This window comes from Lutra lutra, chromosome 4 (assembly GCF_902655055.1).
Source record: "Lutra lutra chromosome 4, mLutLut1.2, whole genome shotgun sequence".
NCBI lineage: Eukaryota > Metazoa > Chordata > Mammalia > Carnivora > Mustelidae > Lutra > Lutra lutra.
Genome location: NC_062281.1, coordinates 75,243,058 through 75,264,800, shown reverse-complemented (window position 1 = coordinate 75,264,800; position 21,743 = coordinate 75,243,058). Strand labels below are relative to the sequence as shown.

Genomic DNA, 21,743 nt, shown 5'->3' with positions numbered 1-21,743 from the left:
AGCCTTGCATTTCCAGGATAAATTCTACTTGTTCATGATGTATCATCCATATATATATATGTATATATATATATATATATATACACACACACACACACACATTTTTTTTTCTGGATTTGATTTTCTAATCTAATATCTGATCAAACATTTCTGCATTTATGTTCCTGAGAGATATTAGTCTATAGTTCTCACCCTTTGATATCTTTGGCTTTGGAATCAGGTTAAAACTTGCTTTCATAAAATGAATTAGGAAGTGTTTCCTTTCCTTCTGTTTTTCTGAAAGAGTTTATATAGGATTGATATAATGTCTTCCTTAAATATTTGATAGGATTCAACTGTGAAATTAGCTGGATTTTATTTGTAAAATTGTTGGAGGTTTTTAACAGGAATTAGGACTTATTGGTGGGCATTAATAAGGAGGGGGCAGTGCTGAGGTTCTCATGAGTGCAGAGCCCACCATTTGTCCAGGAGGCCACAATTAGGGGTGCCATGTAGATGGCCCACAAGCCATCTGGGATGAACTACTTTACAACCATGATGTCTTCAAATTCCTCCACATTAGACTTAGTAAAATTGGATCTTGAAAAGTCCAGGGAACTTGAACTTGGCTCTGTATAGACCCCCAATTACACGCTTCTTGTCCTGCAGCTTGGTACAGATGGACACGGTGACTAGGTCGATGTGGGATCTGGCCACTGTGCCTTGGGGCTTTTCAAAATCACCCCACATAGCATACCTATTCAGAGCACGTCAACCCCAGCACAGGACAACATCTTGTTGATATGGATGACGTGGAAGAGGTGAATGTGAAAAACGTCTTTTCTACAGCTTTTCACCACGTACTTATTGGCACAAATACTTGCAGCCTGCAAGTTTAGAGGAGAGCTGCTCATATTTATCTGACACCATATGACCACATATGGGCACTCATCCACTTTTGCTGTCTTCCACCCTAGGTCAAAGATGCAGATCTTGGCATCAGGGACACCTCTGCAGAAACAAAAGTTTGGATATGGCTTGTTCTTACAGTTCTGTTAACATGAGGTAGGGAGATGGCCCATGACAACCCCAGGAACTTCAGTGGTGTGCCAAGGAGAAAAGATTTTTGTGAAATTGTTTTTTAATTATAAAGTCAATTTTTAAATTGAGATAACAGTACTCATGTTTGCTTGCTCTTCTTGTGCTGGTTTTTGTCATTTGTGTCTTTCAAGGAGTTTATCCATTTCATCTAGGTTGTCTAATTCATTGGCATGAAGTCCATAAAATTTCCTTCTTATTTTTTTAATAGCTAGAGGTTCTTCAGTGGTTCCCTTGTTTTTATTCCTACTATTGCTAATTTGTCTGCTTTCTTTTTCCCTAATGAATCCAGCTAGAGGTTTATCTGTTACATTAGTCTTTCCAAACATTAGCTTTTAGTTTGAAGAGTTTTAGCTACTATTTTTCTGTTTTCTATTTTATTGATACCAGTGCTTACCTTTATTATTTCCTTCTTTTTAGCTTGTTCTGGGTTAAATTCATTCCCCTTATGGTAGAAGCTTACTTTGATCATTTATTTGGGACTTTTTCTTCCTAATATAGGCATTTAATGCTATCAGTTTTTTTTTTCCTTTATGTTCTACTTTAGCTCTATGTGTTTCTTAACTTCTCTTGTGATATTTTTCTTTGATCCAGTCATTTAATTTTCAGGATATTTTGGGTTTTCCTAGTTGCCTTATCTTAATATTTCTAATTTAATTCTACTGTGCTCAGCGAACCTACTTGATATGATTTAAATCTATTTAAATTCACTAGGGCTTATTTTGTGGGTCAGAAAATCTTAGTGAATCTTAGTGAACTCTAGCTGCATTTCAAAAGAAGGTGAAATATTTATTCTGCCAGTGGTGGAGTAGTATGCCATAAGTATCATTTAAATCAAAGTGATTGATAACCTTGTTTGGATATTCTACATCTCTGATGACTTCATCTAATTTTTTTTTTAATTTTTTATTTTTTCAGCATAACAGTATTCATTATTTTTGCACCACACCCAGTGCTCCATGCAATCTGTGCCCTCTACAATACCCACCACCTGGTGCCCCCAACCTCCCACCCCCCACCCCTTCAAAATTCTCAGATCGTTTTTCAGAGTCCATAGTCTCTCATGGTTCACCTCCCCTTCCAATTTCCCTCAACTCCCTTCTCCTCTCCATCTCCCCTTGTCCTCCATGCTATTTGTTATGCTCCACAAATAACCATATGATAATTGACTCTCTCTGCTTGACTTATTTCACTCAGCATAATCTCTTCCAGTCCCGTCCATGTTCTACAAAACTTGGGTATTCATCCTTTCTTTCTTTCTTTCTTTCTTTTTTTTTTTTACAGCTTTATAAACATATATTTTTATCCCCAGGGGTACAGGTCTGCGAATCGCCAGGTTTACACACTTCACAACACTCACCATAGCACATACCCTCCCCAATATCCATAACCCCACCCCCTCTCCCAACCCCCTCCCCCCATCAACCCTCAGTTTGTTTTGTGAGATTAAGAGTCACTTATGGTTTGTCTCCCTCCCAATCCCATCTTGTTTCAATTACTCTTCTCCTACCCCCTCAACCCCCCATGTTGCATCTCCTCTCCCTCATATCAGGGAGATCATATGATAGTTGTCTTTCTCCAATTGACTTATTTCGCTAAGCATGATACCCTCTAATTCCATCCACGACGTCACAAATGGCAAGATTTCATTTCTTTTGATGGCTGCATAGTATTCCATTGTGTATATAGACCACATCTTCTTTATCCATTCGTCTGTAGATGGACATCTAGGTTCTTTCCATAGTTTGGCTATTGTAGACATTGCTGCTATAAACATTCGGGTGCATGTGCCCCTTCGGATCACTACGTTTGTATCTTTAGGGTAAATACCCAGCAGTGCAATTGCAGGGTCATAGGGTGGTTCTATTTTCAACATTTTGAGGAACCTCCATGCTGTTTTCCAGAGTGGTTGCACCAGCTTGCATTCCCACCAACAGTGTAGGAGGGTTCCCCTTTCTCCGCATCCTCGCCAGCATCTGTCATTTCCTGACTTGTTAATTTTAGCCATTCTGACTGGTGTGAGGTGATATCTCATGGTGGTTTTAATTTGTATTTCCCTGATGCCGAGTGATATGGAGCACTTTTTCATGTGTCTGTTGGCCATCTGGATGTCTTCTTTGCAGAAATGTCTGTTCATGTCCTCTGCCCATTTCTTGATTGGATTATTTGTTCTTTGGGTGTTGAGTTTGCTAAGTTCTTTATAGATTTTGGACACTAGCCCTTTATCTGATATGTCATTTGCAAATATCTTCTCCCATTCTGTCAGTTGTCTTTTGGTTTTGTTCACTGTTTGCTGTGCAAAAGCTTTTGATCTTGATGAAATCCCAAAAGTTCATTTTTGCCCTTGCTTCCCTTGCCTTTGGTGATGTTCCTAGGAAGATGTTGCTGCGGCTGACGTCGAAGAGGTTGCTGCCTGATCACAACAAACACCAAAGAAATACAGACAATTATAAGAACATACTATGAGCAACTCTATGCCAACAAATTTGACAATCTGGAAGAAATGGATGCATTCCTAGAGACATATAAACTACCACAACTGAACCAGGAAGAAATAGAAAGCCTGAACAGACCCATAACCAGTAAGGAGATTGAAACAGTCATCAAAAATCTCCAAACAAACAACAGCCCAGGGCCAGACGGCTTCCCGGGGGAATTCTACCAAACATTTAAAGAAGAACTAATTCCTATTCTCCTGAAACTGTTCCAAAAAATAGAAATAGAAGGAAAACTTCCAAACTCATTTTATGAGGCCAGCATCACCTTGATCCCAAAACCAGACAAGGATCCCAACAAAAAAGAGAACTACAGACCAATATCCTTTATGAACACAGATGCAAAAATTCTCGCCAAAATACTAGCCAATAGGATTCAACAGTACGTTAAAAGGATTATTCACCACGACCAAGTGGGATTTATTCCAGGGCTGCAAGGCTGGTTCAACATCCGCAAATCAATCAATGTGATACAACACATTAATAAAAGAAAGAACAAGAACTATATGATACTCTCCATAGATGCTGAAAAAGCATTTGACAAAGTACAGCATCCCTTCCTGATCAAAACTCTTCAAAGTGTAGGGATAGAGGGCACATACCTCAATATTATCAAAGCCATCTATGAAAAACCCACCGCAAATATCATTCTCAATGGAGAAAAACTGAAAGCTTTTCCGCTAAGGTCAGGAACACAGCAGGGATGTCTGTTATCACCACTACTATTCAACATAGTACTAGAATTCCTAGCCTCAGCAATCAGACAACAAAAGGAAATTAAAGGCATCCAAATCGGCAAAGAAGAAGTCAAACTATCACTCTTCGCAGATGATATGATACTCTATGTGGAAAACCCAAAAGACTCCACTCCAAAACTGCTAGAACTTGTCCAGGAATTCAGTAAAGTGTCAGGATATAAAATCAATGCACAGAAATCAGTTGCATTTCTCTACACCAACAACAAGACAGAAGAAAGAGAAATTAAGGAGTCCATCCCATTTACAATTGCACCCAAAACTATAAGATACCTAGGAATAAACCTAACCAAAGAGACTAAGAATCTATACTCAGAAAACTATAAAGTACTCATGAAAGAAATTGAGGAAGACACAAAGAAATGGAAAAATGTTCCATGCTCCTGGATTGGAAGAATAAATATTGTGAAAATGTCTATGCTACCTAAAGCAATCTACACATTTAATGCAATTCCTATCAAAGTACCATCCATTTTTTTCAAAGAAATGGAACAAATAATCCTAAAATTTATATGGAACCAGAAAAGACCTCGAATAGCCAGCGGAATATTGAAAAAGAAAGCCAAAGTTGGTGGCATCACAATTCCGGACTTCAAGCTCTATTACAAAGCTGTCATCATCAAGACAGCATGGTACTGGCACAAAAACAGACACATAGATCAATGGAACAGAATAGAAAGCCCAGAAATGGACCCTCAACTCTATGGTCAACTCATCTTCGACAAAGCAGGAAAGAATGTCCAATGGAACAAAGACAGCCTCTTCAATAAATGGTGTTGGGAAAATTGGACAGCCACATGCAGAAAAATGAAATTGGATCATTTCCTTACACCACACACGAAAATAGACTCAAAATGGATGAAGGACCTCAATGTGAGAAAGGAATCCATCAAAATCCTCGAGGACTTCATCTAATTTTATCAATCTCTAAGAGAAAGCTGTTTAATTCTCCAACTGATGTAGAATTGACTGTTTCTTCTCTCGATTTCATCGAATTTGCTGCATGTTTTGGGTGCACACACATTTATAATTGTTATATATTTCTGATGAATTGACCTTTAATCTTCATTAAGTGCCTTTATCTCTTGCAACACAATATTGTTAAAATCTATTTTATTTGATATTAATGAAGACCTTTAAGCACCCTTATGCTTTTTGTTTGCATTGCATATCCTTTTTCCATCTCTGCATCTTTATATTAAAATGGAATCCTCGTAGAAAATGTTTGGTTTTTGTTTGTTTTATAACCCATTCTGACAAACTTTTGGAATGTTGAGTCCATTAACATTTATTATAATTATTAATATAGCTTAGTTGTGTCTATTATTTAAGCATCTATTTGTCTCCCCTGCTTTTTTGTTCTCTTATTTCTCTTTTTCTGCTTTTTAGATTGTTTGAATATTTTCATAATTCCAGTTTAATATTTCTGCTCTTTTGCTGTGTTTCTTTGCAGCCTTTCCAGGGTTTTCACTAAGAATTGTAATAGGCACTCTTAAATTTTCATTGTCCACTTATTACTACTACAATAATAGTTGTTATCTTTGTTAAACTATGTATGTTATAAACCTTACAAGAAAGATTATATTTTTCTTTACACAGTTCAGTTGTTTGCAAAGAAACTGGAAGTAAAGGGGGACCCAAACAGTGTTTTGTATCATCCAGATAGTCATTATTTCCAGTGCTCTTCTTTTTTTCCTGAGGATTCAAGTTTCCATCTGCTGTCATTTTCTTTTAACCTAAAGAATGTCCTTTAGCTTTTTTGTAATGCAAGTCTTCTGGTGACAAATTATCTTAATTTTATTTTATTTGAAAATGTCTTTTCTTTGGTCTCATTTTTGAAAAATACTGTGTGTAAAGAATACAGATTAAGTAGATATCTTAAGTCTTGCCTTTAAAGACTTTTTAAACTTCTTAATGAGTTAGAATGCTTAATTGAAGTGACATTGTGCTTTGTATATGTTTTCTTCCTATATGATAAGTTTTTTTTTCCCTCTCCTCCCCACCCCTCCTCCAAATGAAGATTCTATCCTCATACTTCAACATCAAATATTTATCTCTTCTTGTGCTCACTGTGCTGGTCAGAGAAGTGCCATTTTCTTAGACTTCATATTTATATATTATATATTACATCTCAAATAGAAAAGAAAAAAATCACAAGACAGACAGTGAGGATGTCCTAAGTAGAGCATATCTTATCTGAGCATTTCTTTTTACTTTCAATCCGCTTACCCTGCACTGAGAATTTCAGCATGCAATGACGTTTTCCTTTTGCTTATTGATCCAGTTATGCGTCCTCCTCCACTGATGAATCTTTCATGTGATTTCCCATTGCTATCACTATGAGGTCTTTGATTGCAGATCTGTTGCATTCTTTTATCTTTTCCTATATCTATATATATGGCCCCTTTTTTAAAGATAATGCTGTATTTGATCCTTCATCCATGCCAATCCCAATAAGCAGAATGTCCAATTGAATTGAAAAGCATCAAGAATGTTCCAGAACACCTCATCATTATCCCTGAAACAATATCTGGCTCTGGCCCCAGGTGCAAGTTTTTGCAGAGAAATCTAAGAGAATATACCACTGCTTTGGGCAGTTGCCTTCATTCTTAAATGATATTTTCAATAAATACAGAATTCTAGTTTGACAGTTGTTTTTCTTTCAGCATTTTCAGAAGGTTATTCTATTCTTTTCTGTCTTCAAGGATTTCTGATGAGAAGGTACCTATTTAACCATCACTGTTTCTCTATATGCAATGTGTCAGTGTTCAAGATTTGTTCCTTATCTTTGGCTTTTAACAATGTGCCATGGTGTGACTTAACCTTGGATTTTCTTTGTTCACTGTGGTTGTTGTTTGTATAGCATATTGTACCTAAACATTTTTATCTTTCAACAAATTTAGTAAGTATTCAGCGATTATGTCCTCATTTTTTTTCCTGTCCCATTTTCTCTCTCTTCTCCTTTTCATACAGGCATTTCTGTGTGTTTGATTATTTTTGTTATTTTATTATGTTTGATTTTTTATTATTTTTGATTTTTATTATGTTTGATTATTTTGTCCAATTAACAAGATATTATTTATTTTTCAAAATCTGGTTTTTCTTATTTTTCATTTTTGGTCATTTCTATTGCTCTGTCTTTGAGTTCACTTACTATTTCCTCTGCCATCTCTTTGACTATTAAGTTTGTTCAGGGAATTTTTTTCATAATTCTAATTTTCAGGTCTTTAGCTTCCATTTGCTTCTGACTTAATGTTTTTATTTCTCTGCGGAGACTTCTCATTTTTCTGCTGAGATTCTCAATTACTGAAAACACGTTCTGTCTTACTTCATTGACTGTTGTTATAATAGCTGCTTTAATATCTTTATCTGTTCATTTCAGCAACTTGTTCATCTCCAGGTCAGGCACAATTCATTGTCTTTTCCTTACGAATGTGTTTCATTGGGGGGAATCTTTGTACATTGGAAAATTTTGAGTGCATCTTAGACTCTGTGAAGGTTAACAGATCCTGGATACCTACTTTTTTCTCTGATAGTGTTATTTTCTTTGTTTTAGGAGGGAGTTTTCTTGGCTGTCTTGAAGGGCAGATGGTTGCTTGGACAGCAGTTCTGTTTCAGTTCAGATCTTTTGTCTTTCGCTGAGCTGTTTTGAGTCTTTTTCATGCATGCATGTTTCTGGGGACACTCAGAAACACTGTTGGACAGACACTGGGGATTCCCTCCTCTAACCTCTTTCCTTTCCTTACACCTACTTGCATTCAGTTTCCTGGCTTCACTATGGTTTCTCAGGAAAAGTACCCCTGCCACTGCTGTGTGAGCCAGGCAGACCATACTTATCCCCATGACTACTAAAAGCCATGGAAATGGAAACTTGACCAGAGAGATCCACCTTCCTGGAAACACATGCACACTCCCCATTAGTCTGGGCTTCAGTTTGCTGTTTAACACTATCAGGTCTCTTTTCCTATGACCTGCTTCCATGGTGGTTTTCTGCAAGGGAGGGAATTGTCCAGTAGGGCCTTAGTCTATCAGATTCATAAGTGGAGGACTCTGCATAAGTTTGTTTGTTTGTTTGTTTGTTTTGAGAGAGAGAGAGAGAGCACATAGGGGCATATGTGCAGGAGTTGGGGGCAAGAGGCAGAGAAGAGGGAAAGAGAGAATCTTAAGCAGGATCCATCTCACTACCCTGAAATCATGACCTCAGCCAAAACCAGACATTGAGCCATTAACACACTAAGCCACCAGGCACCTTTGCATAAGTTTATTTTTTAAATAATTTTGTAGCCAGATGAAAAGTCTCTAGTATAAGTACAAAAAATATACTTTTTAATCTAAATATAATGGGAGGAATTAAAAAACTACCTTATTCAGTTGCTGTAAGATATCAGTCAAGATACCAAATCAATGAGGGCACCTGGATGGCTCAGTGGTTTAAGCCTCTGCCTTCGGCTTAGGTCATGATCTCAGGGTCCTGAAATCGAGTCCCGCATCTGGCTTTCTGCTCAGCAGGAAGCCTATCTGCCTACTTGTGATTTCTCTCTTTGTGTGTCAAATAAATAAATAAAATCTTAAAAAAAAAAAAGATACCAAATCAATCGATAAACACTTGGGAAGTGAGGTTCTGTAATCTTCAAGGCGGAAGCAGAGTAGTATAATTTTCAAAATAGCAAGTATTTATCGAGTGCATGTATTTGCTTTTCAGAATGGCATGATGACTTAGGTACTATTTTCATCCCTGTTTTACAGCTGAGGAAAGAGAGGCATAGAAATGAACTAACCTGACCAAGGTCACAGAGTGAAGGAGCCTGGATGTTTCAAGGGAATCCAGAGATACCCAGAGCCAGTCCTAGCATCCCCCGAGTGAAATTTTAAGAGACAGTTCCTGTCCTCAGCCGAGTGTTGTGACCAACAGGCAGAGCAAAAAGGTAGGCTCAGGCTCAGTAGGCTCAATAAAAAGCCCATCCTAGACAGGAGGAGCAGAAGTCACAGGAAAGGTGTTGGGTTAGGTGGGAAGGCTGCAGAGTGTAGGAACCGTCACAACCCGAGGGTCTGTGAGTCATGGCCAGCAGGGCACACCGGCACAAAGTTCAAAACTAGCAGAAGGCACTGGCCACACCGCAGTGGACACCACTGCAGGATGCCCAGAAGGAGCAGCATTCTGTGCCGAGAGCTCTTCTGTGATCACTATAAACCCTTCCTTCACTCACATGGCCTCAGGGGAAAAGACCATGAGGGAAGAACCTTGAGAGACAACCCTGAAGGAAGTTTGAGCTTTGCATTGATTAAATACTCTCAAAACTTTCTAAAATTAAAAGTGGCACATTAGCTAGCAAGCTTAAACGTGTTTTCCTCTCCATTCACAGCTGGTACGGAAGTTTTAAAGTAAGATGAGGTCAGTTACAGAAAAAAAAAATTATGATATTTTTGCACACCTGAGTCTAACATTTCATACATTGGGACCCTCCTCCCTTACACCAGGAAAAAGACATTTGCAATACCTTGCGTTAATTGGTCCGTGGAGAACAGCAAAGTCTTCTGAGAAGATAAAAGATATGGCGTCCAAGCTAAGAAGAGCCAGAGCAGGCAGTAGCAAGCCTGGAAAGGGGAAGGTGTTTCATGATCTTGCCTTCAATTCTTTCAACTAATTGAAAGATTTAGAGGTAAACATGATTGGTTTGTGGAACTTCAAGTCTACTAATTAGAGCTGGAATTTTCAGAATAAGGGAGAAAACAGAAATGAGGGTCAAAGTTAGGAAGACATAGATCATGTGTGCTCCATTCCCCCAAAATTAAGTGAATTACACAAAATGCTTTGTAAAAATACAACTGGATTATTTTGGAATGAGAAAAGCTTGTTCTAAAGTTAATAATGAAAAATAGTAAATAAGAAAATGAGAGCATTTTTGAAGAGTAAGAATAATAAGGCATCATTTATTATAACATATTACAAATCTATAATCTAACAAAACATAGTATGGTTCTAGTGCACAGGTATATTGATCAGAGAAATGGAATAAAAGTCCTGGATTAGACTCAAATACATAAGGTGATTTAGTAAATGATAAAAACAACAATTTGATTCAAGTGTTGGGGGGAATTGATTATTCCCTCTATGGTATCTGAGCGTCTGGAAAAAATAACAAAGCTGGAGCCATACCACATACTTATGCCAAAATAAGTGCAGAATTCGGATGAATAAAAGTTTTAAATGTCAAAAATAAAACCATTAACATTCTGGAGGAAGCCATAAAATATTCTTTTTGAAAACATAATCTCAGAATGAAGAGGATTTTTCTCAGTGTGATGCAAAACTCAGAAGCCAACACTTTTTTGATAAATTTGGTGACATGAAAATATTCCTCACAGAGAAAAATGCCATAAGCGAAGTCAAGACAATGACAAGTTAGGAAATAATTTTTTTTAAAAAGTTATTCTGGAAAGAACTAATTTCTTTAATATGTAAGGAGAATGACCAATAATATGATCATTAATGGGCAAAATGTGTTTTCATACAGTTCACTAAAAAAGCTAATACCAATATGAGAATGTGTTCAACTGCTCTTTTTTAAAAAGGTATATTTATTTATTTACTTATTTGTCAGAGAGAGAGAGAGAGAGAACGCAAGCACACAAGCAGGGGGAGCAGCAGTCAGAGGGAGAAGCAGACTCACCACTGAGCAAGGAACTGGAAATAGGACTCGATCCCAAGACCCTGGGATCATGACCTGAGCTACAGGCAGATGCTTAACCAACTGAGCCACCCAGGCGCCCCTGTTCAACTGCTCTTGTAGAATTTTTTTTAAAAAAGCAATTAGAACTACCATGACACACGGATTTTTACTGCTCGGGTGGACAAAATGTACACATGGGAGCTCTGTAGGCTCTTGCTGACAGGGAAGCACTTGTCCTTTGTGGGGATGCATGACCTGGGCTAGTCTGGAAGGCAGTCTTCTCAACACTTTAGCATCACCTGGGCCCTTTAAAAATTCCTGATGGCCAGGGAATAATCTGAATCTTTGTGGAGGGACCTACCCACTTGCAGTTTTAAGCTCCCTGGGAGATTCCTCTATACAGGCAGGTTGAGAATTTCTGCTGGAAGGAATTTAAGAATGCAGGTTGCAGATATACTCACTCGCATAACATTATATGCAAAAAGATGAGTCCTTGAAACATGGTTTGCAGTTGCAAAGACAGGCAACACCGCTGTCAGCAAGGCACCGGTTAGATGATAGGATGCCTCCGGATGATGGACAATGATACAGAATGCAATTCTGTATAAGTTGGCTTGGAGCGATTGTGATAATGTACAGTGCGGTTAGTGAGAAAAGCGAAGTGTGAAGAGTGTGGATACAGTATCACCATTGGTGTGCGCAGAAAGACTGTGTGCCTAGGCTTAGAGATGTATGCAGCCTGAAGACAGCTGTGAGGTCTGGGGGACACTGGTGTGGGAATGCCTCTGGGAAGGCAGTAAGACCCCCAAGGGATTGGGAGGGAGACTCCTTTTCACTCTATAACTCTTTGTTCCTTTTGGATTTTTAGCTAAGCGCATGTATTAACTATTTTATAAAGTTAAATATTTTTTAAAGCAGATGTGAGCCTAATCTCTCGGACAGATATGGATTGTTGTCCTGCAGAGGGTTTTAAACTTTTTTGAAAATCAATATTTGAAATCAATAGCTGTACTTTAAAACCCCATTTTTTATGTTTCTTGGAAAAAAAAAAAATCAGAACATTTGGCAGCACTGGGCCTAAAGCCCCGTACTGTGTCCGTGAGCTAAAGGTGGTAGGTGCCACTGTCCCCTTCAGGGAGGGCAGAAGGCTCCCATTGGTTACAGGACTCTTCCACGGGCTCCTGAGACAGGAATTCTACCCTGTTTATTTCTTACTTGCCTATGATAGTGTCTAGCACATAGGAAGTGCTTGATGGTTTTTATTTTAAAATGGAATCAAATTTCCATATTAATTATAAATTCCACTTTACTGGCGTGAAAAAAGGGGGAACGGTGTGTAGGAGGGGGTTGCTGCAATGAAATAATTCTTGTTTTACCCTGCAATGACAGCTATTAACATGCAGTGTATGTGTATGGTATTCAAAGAAGGTCTGGTTATTCTTCTCTAGTGACATTGCAAGGCCTAACATATACCAAAATATACAAAGGTGCGAGAAGTGTGGACATTAATGTTTCCAAGTCAATGTTTCTAAGAAAATGGACCTCCTCTTTCAGAAAGACTGTGTTATTTACTGATGTATTCCAGAGAAACTAATTGGCAATCTGGTCAGGGTATGCCTATGAGTTTAATACATTCATTTTTCTCTCACCAAAAAAAAAAAAAAAAATTTAAAATGCCTATCAACTAGTATACAATTCAGAGAATAGAAATTGGCATGGGGACTAATTACAGCTCACAAAGAAAAAAAATCTGCTATTTTGATGAATATGTGTTTTCCTAGCCTTTCTGTTTTTTCCGTTAGTAACTGCAGAAAATAGTTTTAGTGTGAACAATTGTTATGGTTCCCTATGTATTTGTATCCTAAGTTGTGAATAAAGGCCTTGTTCCTGGCAAATACTTAGGGATCCATCTGGAAAGAGGGAATGACAAAAATTTCAGAAGATAAGCTTTCCTGGTTTCAAATCCCCTCGTGCTTTAAATGCCTTGTTCCATAAAAAATATACATGATGTACAATACGAGACTCAGGAATTTTAAAACGTACACTCTCCAAAACCCATAGAATACGTAAATATCTGAACACACACAAAAAAGCTAAACAACAACTGTGTCCCCTCGGTTTGTTGGATCCAGGATCAATTCAGAAAGTCTAGCCCACTGCCAGCTGTTTTGTTTGGAGGGTTTTAGCGACATTCTTTGGCAGAGTGCATTCTGAGATTTTTTTTTTTTTTTACTTCTATTCTAGGGTCTTATGCAGGTCCTGAGCCGACTATTGTTGCCCCAGCTGTTAGGACGATGGCGCCCACAGAATGTGAAAACAGAAGAATTAATATATAAAAGAGAGATCTGTTTTAAAACAGCATGGAAGTGCCAGTATTTTATAGATTTATATAGATTTATATCCATACATTTTCAAATCATTTTACAATTTATTCTCTAATGAGCTAAAACTCCTGCTTGCCACTGGCATGCCTCTCAAATTTGAAACACATTTTTCTATTCAACGAGAGTAGTAAATGATGCTGCTTGGAGCCTCAGAGGAACCCCTAAAACTCGTGAGCAGTCCTAGAGTTGCCAAAATATTATGTATTTTAAATGAAACAACAACAAAAATAGTACGAAGCCTAAACAAGTAAATTTGTATTTGAAATAGTTAACAATGACCTTAAAGGCAGTTTCTTGTGATAGAAAGAAATTAACCAGAAGTAATGAAACAGATTAGCGCAAAAATTATGAAAATCTGTTCTATTACAAAGTTGTTTCCTTCCTAATTTTATATGGATTTCCTCTCCTTTGATATAGAGGGATAATTACCCATACATGTGTGTTTATAGCTTTAGTTAAGGTTATGGAAAGGAGAGATTTTCCTTAAGCAACCGGGCACAAACTGGAAAGGAAAGGGAGGGTAGAGGGTATGTATATAAATACGTGAGAGAAGGAAAGCCTTCTGTGAAATAACGTGAGATGATGAATTCAAGTTCATCAGAACCACAAATAAGCACAAATCGGCCTGAGTCCCTCAAGAGAAGGTAGCAGTCCACCAACTGGAGAGTGAGGTTCTATCTGGGGTCTGCCTACTGATTGAAGCTGAGGCCCAACTGATGGTTTTCAACTGTCTCCCCAGGGCTTACCAAACAGTGGAGCATGTAGCAAGGGTTCACAAATATTTGTGGAATAAGTGAGTGAACAAATAATGGGCCAATGAATCCTAACCCCTGGGGGAGTCTTGTGTCTACACACACACACACGCGTGCATGCGTGCACACATGCGCACACACGCACACGCACACACACACGCACACACACACACACACATCCCTCCTTTTTGGAAGAACAGCAGAGGTGGGAGGGACAGGGAGGTTGGGGGAGGGGCAGGGTGGCTCTCCTGCCCAGGGTGCCCTGGCTCCTCTCCACCAATCCTTGGGGATATGGTCTTGAGATGGACACCTCCCTCAGTCTTGCTTCTCTACCCCTTCAGGCTCTGGGGATACTTTCCAAGATCTATTCCTGCACTTGAAGGTAAGAGAGAAGGCAAAGAAGAGTCAATGCAGTTTTTCCAAGAGGACCCAACGAAAATTGATATCTGACCCATTTGGGGCTGCAAGAGAATGATTGAGTTGACTCATGGTAAATTACTTACTTATTTAAAATATTTACTTATTAGAGAGAGAGAGAGAGAAGGGGGAGGGGCAGAGGCAGAGGGAGAAAAAGGAATCTCAAGCAGACTCCCCACTGAGCACGAGCCCATAGCAGGGCTCAATCCCATGACTTTGGGGTCATGACCTGAGCTGAAACCGAGTGGAACACTCAAGGACTGAGCCACCCAGGTGCCCCCTGGGGTGAATACTTTAAAGTATATTCTTATAATGTAATTTTCCTTACTAATGTTCACATAGCCTTGATAATAGGCATAAACTATTATTTTATTTGGTAAGATCTGTATTCTAACCATTTTTCCATGGAGCAGTGTGAGATGAAGCATGGTTAACTGACCTGCTTGTAACTGTTAAGTGACAGAGCCAGGACTGGGACCCAAAAAATGGGATCACAAGGTCATCACTCCTGCCACCTGTTGATAATTAGCACCCCAACATCCCATGATCCAGGTACATGTTTTTATTATAGGCAGAGCATCAAGCTGAGCCTGGATCTTGGCTCCACATCCTTTGTTCTCTCTCTACTGGACCTCTTTGAATCCTACCCGTTAACTTGGATTATCTTGGATCATGTTGTTGCCATCAGCTGGGTCCTGGCCCTGGCCTGGTCTCCAGTCCCAGTTATCCCCAGGCTGGGGTCTCCTGGCCATGCTTTGGGCAGCCCTTTCCCAATGACTGTGATGGCTTGCTCCTACCCTCTCCTGCCTCCCGTGCTCCTGGCCTGGGACTCATGCCCTGCTTCTACTCTGACCTTCCATTTTCCTCTCCACTGGTCACTGCCCACTGGTCTCTGCTCCCAGTATTAATATCATTTATTCAGCATGGACTGAGCACTCATAGGCACAGACACATTAGCTATGAGGACCCAGCAATAAGCAAATCAGAGCCCTGCCTTCATAAGGCTTATAGTCTGCCAGGTACAACGGAGGTTGGACAAGTATGACAAATTTGCTGACTGTCATAACATGAGGACCACAGGGGACAATGAGCTGATCGAGACCAGAGAGCAGAGGTAGTCAAGGCCTCTCAGCAGACTCTGGGATGGCTCTCTCATTCGCACACCAGAGTGGAACGTGCACAGCTCAAACTGGATATTGTGAGATTCTGGCTTGTCTTCTCCCGCTCTTTGTTGTCCTAAATCAGCTGCCACTGTCATGTCAGAATATGACAGAAATAATATCTCTTCTAAACCAATGCCTTATCTGTAGCTTATTATTCATTTTTCTCCTTGAATTTGAACCTTTCCAAGACTGACTGCCCTTCATAGAAGACAATTTCCTAGAAGTGGGCATTGTGTAGATGAGTCAACTTACATCAGACTGGCACACAAGGCTTACCGGAGCATGAAGGAATACATTCAGAAATGTATTGCTGATTGACTCTTTTAATTCATTTTTTCAAATGTGGTTCACCCATTTGAATAGGAGTCAGTATGAATCCATTCATGGGCTTTCAAGAGGCACTTCGAGAATTTCTGAGCCTCTCCTCGACCCACTGAGTTCCCGTTGGGAGTAGCTGAGTGAGGATAGTTTAAATTTCCAAGAGAGCCCTAGCTCTCTTAGTGACTTGGAAGCATCGGTAAAAGTATAGGGGCTCCGGGGAGGGGGGTGGTCCCTACAAACTCCAGCATATTTCTGCCAGGAGACAAGAGAATCACTGTGAGTGAGGCAGGGGCAGGGGGAGGAAGGGCAAAGCAGGGAACTGACAGAACCAAGCATGACAGTGTAAAACTATAGTTTTGGCTCTCAGCCAAAGACAAGAAAGAGCCTGATTATATCGCATATTTTAGAATCCTCTTTCCATTCCATTGAAAATGAGGAGGTAAAAAGCTTCTCTCTGTCATAAGAAATCAATTTCTTAGCTGCCATTTCTGTTTAGCACAATGTTTATCCGCTATATCCTTTAAAATGCCATTTGTTAGTGCGATTACAAACTGAATTCCAATCCATGTTTAATTCTTTAAAATCATCTTTTGCTTTTAAAGGGTATGAAAAAGCATATGGATGAGCATATTAATCACAGCTACTATTTCCAGGGTCTGAGTGAAAAGAAGTATTTATGTTAATGGTGTGTGTGGCTGAGCATACAAGTCTAGAAATATTCCCAATTACCAAAATTATCTCTTCTGCTGCAACAAGAATATAACTGAAAGAATAAATTACCATAAAGTACCACAGCACACTCCATGCAGGTTATCTTTCTGGGGTTAAATTGTTGCTCTTTGAATCGGGGTTACAGAATATATATTACTAGTCACAGCACCTACAGGCTGTGATTGAATGAGCCAAAATGTTTAGCCACATTCTCTGGCTCTGACTTTGAATTAATTTGGAAAGTCCCAAATGCACCCCGTTGGGCTCCCTGGAGAACCAAACCTTATGAAATTCTTCCTTGTTCACTTACAGTAAAATCTCTAGCAGTCAGTACCTTAGTCAAAAACTGGCACCAGTTACTCATAACACACTACACATCACACCCACGCGGGCCACCAAAGCACCAGATGCCAAATATTGTGCAGTTGGAAATCTAACAAATCATTTTGGAATTAGGCAGGGAAAGTGACTGCACATCCTTCAGCGGCCTGGTCCTTGAAGAGTGTTTTAGAGCCACAGGCGGGGAAGTCTTGGGAATGATAAACCAGTGTCATGTATCAAAGTCACATTAAACAGAATAAGGCCAACTGTCCCAGATGTCTTGTTGACTATTTTGCCTTCCATAAGGTAAGACAAACACTCCATCATCTGCATAAAGGATGAGCAGATCAGGATACTATTTCCAGAGATGAAGAAAGATTCATTCTTGTTACCTCTGAATTACAACCAGGAAAACAAGTAATTATTTTAGTCAATATCAAAAACACTGTGGACAGCCAATATTGTTTTTCTTATCTGTCAAAAAACAAACAAACAAACAAACAAACAAAAACAGAGAAACTAATCCCTAAGCACCCAGGGATGCCAGATTAGGACCACGGGAGCCTAAAATGATCAGACCCTGCTATCAGTTTCTGCTGCTTCTTCAAGGTTTCAGTCAGAGGAACAACAATTACAAAAAGCTTCTGAGATGAAACGAGTGGCCGACAACATGAAAAGCTGAGGTCTTACCACATTACTGCATTTTTCTTCAATTTGTTGGAATAAAATGTTCATAAACACGGAGATCCTTACACAGTATTCCAAATTGCTAAACAGGGTTTTTGCTAGCACTGTGTTTATTGCTCAGAAAAACAATGTTCTAAAGAAAGGGGATGACTGGAAAGTTTTAGAAATACCACCCATCAAAGAGGTCGCCACACGACACATCTGTGTACCTGAACAATGGTGAGGAGAACAATAATTATCGCCCCTTCAGCAGAGAAAACCAAGATATTACTCTGCATTGATACAGCAACAGGCAGGAGCTCTGACACTTTGGCTAACTGTTGTCATCCTCGGCAGCCTCATGGTCAACACACATCTCCAAGCACTACTACACACTTTACCTCCATGAGTTCATTTAACCCCTATGGTCACTGTGTTTATTTTGGCCTTTCAAGGAGCAGACAGTGAGGTGGAATTAGATCTGTAAGAGATCTAAGGGGAAAACAGATTTGAGGGGAATGGGAAAGGAGCTGGGAAGGTCAAGATGCAGGCCAAGCTGGAAAAGAATGGGAGGGAGGGCAGGTTGGGTAGGAAAAGTCTTAGAATACAGCACACTTTTTAAGGAAGTCTGTGGAGAGTCGCTGAGCCAAGGTTCCACATTCAAGGAGCCCACATCAACCAAGAACAAATATGGCTTCCTGTCTGTGCCTCACTTAGTCATTGGCAGTGGAAAACGTGGCCTTGGTGAGGACGCTGTCGTGTAACAGAGCACAGCAATGGGACCATATGTTAATGACACCTCCCACATCTAGAGATGTGAGAGGGACAGTTTCCTGTGCCATCAGTCTGGGTCCAATTAGCAGAGAGGAACCACATTGTAAGTTAAACAAGAGAAGTTTAACTTAAATAATAATTAAATTCTGATAAAAGAGTAACTATAAGACCCAAAGACACTCTGTATTATACCCAGGGCTGAAGGAGAGAAACCAAAGAGAAGACAGACTTGAAAGGGCCCCTTCCCAAGGCTGGGAAGTCTTCCCAGACTTCATTGTGGAAGTAGCTCAGCTCCTCAGATAGCAGGGGTGTTTGCTAGTTTGTCCCAGCTAGAGCTGGGCCTCTGTCACTAGGCAAGCAAAAAATAGCCCTCTGGGGTACACACAGAGTGCTGGTGATCAGCAGAGAGAGCACTGGCTCAGAGGGAAGCCACAGGCGTAGCCTGGCCAGCCGCACCTGGTCTGCAGAGCGAGTTGTGGGTCAGCATGGGCAGGAGACCTCAGGACTCTGGTCAGAATGTTGAGAGAGCATGGGATCAGCCAGCTGGATGGAGGGTCTACGCAAGAGGCTGGGGGCAGAGCTCCACCAGATTCTCCCTCATCATGCTGGGACCCACTGTGCAGCAGGGAGCCCCCTTCAACCTGTTGTGTCCCTAAAGGTCGTGGCCCTAAGAAAGCCCACCATCCAGCTCACTGTGAAGGAGAGATGTTTAAAAGAATGCTGACCCCTAAGGTGGAGCATCTGTAGAAGGTGAGCCTGGATCTGAGAGAGGGTGATGTATTGACAATGAGGGGATCACCTCGGGAACGCAGGAGGTTAGTTTTCCCTTTCTAGAGAGGAGAAAACAGAGCCTTGGGGAGGTTGTGTAATTCATACAAGGTCACATACATAGCAAGAGGAGTAACAGGGGTTCCTACCTAAGTCTGTACAATTCCAGAACACATGTTCTCAGCTACCATGTTGTTTTATCATGATTCATCACAGAAGATACTACAATCCTTCATAAAGCCCCTGATTATGACAGGAAACTCTTTTCTAATAAAAGAGGGGATTTGCTAGTGTACCGTCAAAATAAGTTGTCTTTTCCTGCAGCCTTGAGAAGACATTCTTCCCTTACAATCTGTTATCATTCAACTCTGCCAAGAGCACAGAGACAAATGTTTAACCAGATGTGAATTAAGTAAACCCTCCTCATATGAAAGGATCAAAAATGAGAAAGCAATGGGGACCAGTGACTACCAGGAACTGTTTGAGGCCCTTGGCTATTCATACTCAGGGGGAAACAGGAAAGGAGTGATGATTCGATATGGTGAAGATTTTCTGGATTGAGAACCTCAACAGCTGTTCTCCTTATCCCTTGGGTTCTAAATCCGAGGAAATGAGCTTGCCAATTTCTGCTGCATATGAGAAGGAACTTCTTAACCATTATGATGATGAAACACTAGAAGAAAATTCCTTGCAAAGTATTAAGAGTTTCCATTCCTAGAGATATTAAAAAAGGAAATCACGAATGATTTAGATACTCCTCTAGATGAAAATAATGGTTCCTTGGGGTTTTTTTGTGTCCCAGATTGCCCATATGCCTCAGTCATTTTAATTCTTCCTTGCCACTAGAGGTAAATGCCTTCCAAGGGCATGAGCTAATAAGTGACGTCACTAATAAGAGTTCCCATCTCTCTAGGGCCCACTTTCACCAAACACTGTGTGCCTACTGTCTCTCGTCTTTGCAACACTACAAGATGAGCCCCATTGTTTTCAGTTTCCAGATTCTGAGGCTCAGAGAGGTCAAGCAGCTTATCAAAGATCACATAACAAACAAATGGTAGTCAGAATTCTAACCCAGGACTGTCTGTGCACAAGCCTGTATGATCTCATGGGCAACCTGCCTTTTTAGCCCAATAGCAGGTAACTTAGCAGTAAACCCTCAGAGGGTTCCCTCTACTCCGGAAATCTCCCCAAATCTGCCAAGTCTCATTTGTACAATTCATTTAATACTGGATGTCTGGGAAACTAGCAAATAAGTAAGCCACAGATGGAAAAAGAAAGATATGTGATAAAGTCAAAGAAGATAGAAGCGAAGGTTCAAGAACACGGAAAATCTCATGTCTCTACTGCCCAGGCTCTCACGAAATAGCAAAAACTTGACTCAGTTCACAAACGTCATCTGAAGGGAGAAATACATGATACAGCCTTAGTCAAGCATGAGAAAAGTCTGACACCACTCAGCCCCATTATTTTTGCAAGGGGAAGTATGAAAACTGAGTAAGTTTGTTTCATTAGATGTGTGTATAGAAACGGGATCATCGGAAAGACCCAATCTTGTGTTTCTCTGAGGGACTGGATTACGGTGTTTTAATGACTGAAGATTCTTTGTTAGTCCCTTGTCATTAATCTTTTGCTTCTGAGGTCACAGAACAAAGGAGCAAATCCCTTTCACACAGCTGGCTCACTGGGATAACTCCACCTGTCATGAGCATTAACTAAGTGTGGTTGGTGGCTGGTACCCTTCCTAAGAAGCAGGGAACAACCTCCCAACTATGCCAGCTGGCTGGCTCAGGATCCCTGTTACTCCCTCTGCCCAGATGGCTTCAAGCTGGAAGTTACTTATGAGAGTTCTTCATGAAATGCATTTCCCAAAGTGTTCTTTAGCTGCCTTGAAAGATTTAAACAAAATACTCCTAAATGATCAACCAACAAATATCTCTGTTCCATACCTCTCTCCACATTAAAATAAACAAATGACAGACTGGGGATTTTGAAACAAAGATGAATAAAAGACTTCCTTTGCCTTCGAGGAGTTCACAAAACTAGTATAGAAAAATGAAATGATGGGCCGTGATGAATGTGTTCATGGATTCCATGTCATCGAGAGCTACTTAGCCTTGGATACTGGAGCATGCTCTCCAGGCTCTGAGGTTTGAGCAGAGCCTGCTGTATCAGTCAGCTCGGGCTGCATAACCCAATGGCTTCAACAATAGTCATTTCATTTCTCCCAGTTCTGGAGGCTGGGAGTTTCATATCAGAATGCCAGTAAAGTTGGTTCCTGGGTTTCCAACGGCCACATTCTCACTGTGTTCTCACACAATGGGGAGAGAAAGAGCACTCTGGTGTCTCTTCTTATAAAGACATTAATCCTATGGGGTCAGGGCCCCACCTTTATGACCTCATTACTTCCTAAAAGCTCATCTCCAAATACAGTTACTTTGGGAGTTAGGGGTTCATATATGAATGGGGCT

The 21,743-nt window shown here is 40.2% G+C and overlaps 1 pseudogene; it reads right to left on the bottom strand.

Moving 5' to 3' along the window:
• Positions 1 to 438: 438 nt before the first annotated feature.
• On the bottom strand, positions 439 to 1,061 carry LOC125098521 (60S ribosomal protein L10-like; annotated as a pseudogene).
• Positions 1,062 to 21,743: the final 20,682 nt, after the last annotated feature.